Genomic DNA, 5,290 nt, shown 5'->3' on the forward strand with positions numbered 1-5,290 from the left:
TTCTGATGCTATATCAATGAAAGTAGCATATTAATATTTCAAGGATAACTTAACCTATAATAACAGAATATAGTAAATACTGTTTATACTGATTTTATACAAAATTGTAGAATATGGACTATGAAAATGTTCATGTCTGTTCATAAAAGAATGACAAATAAAGAGTTGATATGAGGTATGAAATAATCAAAATAGAGATAATGGAAGATTTTTTTGATTGTGAGGTCTTCTAAACAGTGGAACAAGAGAGATAAAAAGAGATAACAGAATATACATGATTAGGACTATATTTTAAACATCAATTATCATATCATCAGTCTGATTTAGCCATCATCTTCTTTCAAGCAATGAAATACAAATTATCAAGGTTTATTCTCATCTTGGTAATCTCTAATTTATGACATAGTACATTTTGAAACTGAAGAAAAATATGCTTTAAGCATATAGAATATGTTCTTGGCTGTCTTGTCATATGACTAAAATAGGTATGATTGTTTTGTAATTATTCTTACCTGAATTTATATTTGTTTTCTATCTTGTGAACTTTTTATGGAAAACTGCAGAGATCCAAATTCTTTTTATTTCAGCCTAGGAAAGAAGAAGTATTTGAAAAATAAAAACTATCAATGACAGTGTCAAAATTAAACATCTCAAATAATGTTTAATCCCTAGTAAAATAACGACCGTCTTAAGCATGGTATGACCATGTCCTTCATCAGTGGCATTGCCTATAGGTCCATAATTTTCCATTACCTATTATTAATGTTTGCTCTTTCTTTAATCTAATTTTGTTTGAAAACCTGTTATGTCTGTCTTCCTGAACACAGAGTGAAGATGATGGACTAGGAATTTCTGTAGTTCTCTTAGAGAATTATGGATTTTTCTCCACCAAAACTGAAATAAGTGCCAATGAATCTATGAAATCAAACTGCGTGAAGATCACCTGCCTCCATGCTGACGTGTTTTGCAGGCCTTAGAATGAAGACGGGAGAAAAATGGAAATTTAAGACAAACTTGACTCTCTGGTCCCTGATGACCTACAAAAATAGTAGCAGCCAGAATCCATGGTAGTTGTAGTTTTTTCCAATCCCATGAAACTATTTCAGACAATTGCAACATACAGTTTTTCAAAATTTTGGAGGAAGAAGTCCCTCTGAGAGAGGACTGAAAAATAAGTCAATTAGACTTTCATAACAAGGGCAAACTCCAGGGCCATCCCATGAGGACTACAGGAGGAGCAAACACTCAGTGTGATTTCTTCACCAGTTGAATACCCTTGGGACAATCACAAAGTTATTTTGGACAAGACATCTTGCTGGAAAATTTTTTCTTTATGTTAAGCTAAAGTTTGCTTCTCTGTAACTTCTGCCCACCTGACTGTCAGAGCCTCTACCCAAAATTCTGCTTTTTGAAGCAACACTGAATAGCTCCATTTGATCTTTTAAATGATCCTTTCAAAATTTAAAAAGGCAAATACATTATTGGCCCATAGTTTTCTCATTTCTGGGCACAATGTCCTTGTTTTCAATTAAGATCCCCTTTCAGCAGCAACTGATTGATTTCTATCTTGCTAGTGTCCCTGTAAAAAATCCATTTCCAATATTTGACATCAGGCTCGATATAATCTAGCCCCTTGAAATATCCCTGTCTAATTACTTGTGATTTATACTTATTTTAAGGCATATAAGGACAGGGTCTTTGCGCATTGCCTCATTAATCTTCCAATGAAAAGAAACCTTTAGTTTTGTTTTGGCCTTAAGTAAATTGCTACTAAGCTAAGTGTTCCCTGTTCTTGTTCTGTGGATTTTTCCTACATCTTCTATCTCTCTGACTATTCCTTCCCAGTTTTCAGTATTTTACATTTAAATAAGTTAAATATATTTATACATATAAATATATAATATCATATATAAATAATGTGTAGCATTATAATATATAAATATATTAATATTACATATTTTTAAAACTCTTTTTACATTTTAGACTGTTGGCTTTATCCTATGTTTCTATGTTATAAAAATCAGTTTAAATATATTTGCAGGTTCTCTGATATTAGTGAGTGCTTCATATATTTAGACATACAGAAGTTATACTACATAGCCTTCTAAGTTTTTATTGAAATAATTTTTGAACAGAAATAGTTCAAGATTGCTTGATAAAGCCTCCTCAGTGATTTGTAAAGATCCATTCATCAATTTAAGAAATGTACACATGTTAAGTCATTGTAAATACAGCCTTTTTTTCGCAAAGACCACAAAATAGCTCATTGACATAAAGACACATTAGATGATAATCTTCTGAATGACTATTATCTTAGTCAGAAAAGAGTTTCAATTTACTTTGTAACTGTGGTCCCTCTAGGACGAGTTCAACTGACCCTATCTTATCAACAAAGTAATTAAAAGTGGTTTTTCAGGAACTAAGACCCCTTGTCCAGTTCAGGCCAGTTGAGACCACCAAACCATCAACTGGGTGTGTGTGAATGCCCAATAAGTGACCTTTTTGATATCAAAGGGCTAAAAACTCCACCCTCAGATCATGCTAACACCACCATTTTGTGAACATGCATCCTATGAAGAGCCATGAAGCTTGACTAAGCTTGTGTAGATCATCAATTACCTCACTTCTCCCTACCTCCAATCATCCACCTCCACACTTCAGATCATCCTGCCCTTCACACCATAAGTTTTGTCCCAAGCCCTGGATCAGGGAGACAGATCTGAGAACTGATGCTTCCTGTCTCCTTGAAGATCGATCGATCTACCGATAAAGCTGATTTCCCAAGAGCTGATGCCATAATAATTGGCTTGTTTAATGCACATTGGGTAGGAGAAGCACATTTTTGTGCAGTAACAACTTTTCCTGATTCTGACTCACCAAATAACTTAGTGAAATCTAAGAAGATATCAGGGAGAGTTATCAGATATATTCCAGGCCTTGCTGATATATATACATAACTACAAAATTACCATAGAAAATACTCCTTCATGAATTACTCATTTTATCTATGGATAGACTCAATTGTGATCTCAGAAACTGTTGTTTCTGAACAGTTCATGTGTGAGCTGAATATGATGGTTTTATTTTTTTTATTATGGTAAAATTGGTTTATAACTATATGAATTTCAGGTGTACATCATAATATATTTCAAAATCTGTGTACATTACATCATGTTCACCAGCCAAAGACTAATTACAGTCCATCCCCACATGTGCGTAATCACCCCTTTCGCCCTCCTGACTCCCCCGTTCCCCTCTGGTAACCTCCAATCCAATCTCTGCTGCTATGTGTTTGTTTCTCGTTGTTTTTATCTTCTACTTATGAGTGAGATCATACAGTATTTGACTTTCTTCCTCTGACTTATTTCACTTAGCATAATACCCTCAAGGTCCATCCATGTTGTCACAAAGGGCATATTTTCATTGTTTCTTATGGCTGAGTAGTATTCCATTGTGTATCTATACCACATCTTCTTTATCCATTCCTCCCTTGATGGGCACCTAGGTTGCCTCCAAGTCTTGGCTATTGAGAATAATGCTGCAATAAACACAGGGATGCATTTATCTTTATGCATTTGCGTTTTCAAGTTCTTTGGATAAATACCCAGCGACCGAATAGCTGGATCATATGGTAGACCTATTCTTAATTTTCTGGAGAATCTCAATATTGTTTTCCATAGCGGCTGCACCGGTTTGCACTCTCACTAGCAGTGTATGAGGCTTCCCTTCTCTCCACGTCTCTCCAACACTTATTGTTTCCTGTGTTGTTAATTATAGCCATTCTGACTGGAGTGAGGTGATCTTTCATCGTAGTTTTGATCTGCATTTCTCTGATAGTCAATGATGTCGAACATCTTTCATGTGCCTGTTGGCCATCTGTGTATCTTCCTTGGAAAAATGTCTGTTCATATCCTCTGCCCATTTTTTAATTGGGTTGTTAGTTTTTTTGTTGTTGAGATGTATGAGTTCTTTGTATATTTTGGATTTAACCACTTATCTAATATATGGTTTGCAAATATCTTCTCCCAATTGTTAGGTTGTCTTTTCATTTTGTTGATGGTTTCTTTTGCTGTGCAGAAGCTTTTTAGATTGATGTAGTCCCATTCATTTATTTTTCCTATTGTTTCCCTTGCCCAGTCACACATGGTATTTCAAAAAATGCTGCTAAGACCAATGTCAAAGAGTGCACTACCTATGTTTTCTTCTAGAAGTTTAGTGGTTTCAGACCTTACATTCAAGTTTTTAATCCATTTTGAGTTGATTTTTGTGTATGCTATAAGATAATGATCCACTTTCATTCTTTTGCACGTGGTTGTCCAGTTTCCCAATACCGTAATTGACGAGATTCTCCTTTCTCTGTTGTATATTCTTGGCTCCCTTGTCAAAAATTTGTTGTCCGTATATGTGTGGGTTTATTTCTGGGCTATTGATTCTTTTCCATTGATCTGTGTGTCTGTTTTTGTGCCAGTACCACGTTATTTTGGTTACTATAGCTTTGTAGTATATTTTGAAATCAGGGAAAGTGATACCTCCAGCTGCATGCTTTTTTCTCAGGATTCCTTTGGCTATTTTGGGTCTTTTGCTGTTCCCTATAAATTTTAGGACTCTTTGTTCCATTTCTGTGAAAAATATTGTTGGAACTTCAAAAGGAATTGCATTGGATCTATAGATTGCTTTGGGAAATACGGATAATTTAACCATGCTAATTCTTCCAATCAAAGAGCATGGAGTAACTTTCCATTGCTTTCTTTCTTAAATTTCTTTCAACAATGTTTTATAGTTTTCAGTGTACAGATCTTTCACCTCTTTGGTTAAGTTTATCCCCAGGTATTTTATTCTTTTTGTTACGATAAATGGGGTTGTATTTTTAATTTCTCTTTCTGCTAACTTGCTGTTAGTTTATAGAAATGCAACTGATTTTTGAATGTTGATTTTGTATCCTACAACTTGACTGTATTCATTTATTATGCATAAATGTTTTGTAGTGGGTTTTTAAGGATTTTGTATGTATAAAATCACGTCATCTGAAAATAGGAACAGTTTCACTACCTCCTTTCCAATTTGGATCCCTTTTGTTTTTCTTGCCTGATTTCTCTGGCTCAGACTTCCAATATTATGTCAAATAAGAGTGGTGACAGAGGGCATCCTTGTCTGCTTCCTGTTCTTAGAGGGATAGCTTTCAATTTCTCTCCATTGAGTATATTAGCTGTGAGTTTCTCATATATGGCCTTTATTATGTTGAGGTATTTTCCTTCTATAACCATTTTATTTATAGTTTTTGTCATAAATG

This window comes from Equus quagga, chromosome 1, assembly GCF_021613505.1.
Source record: "Equus quagga isolate Etosha38 chromosome 1, UCLA_HA_Equagga_1.0, whole genome shotgun sequence".
NCBI lineage: Eukaryota > Metazoa > Chordata > Mammalia > Perissodactyla > Equidae > Equus > Equus quagga.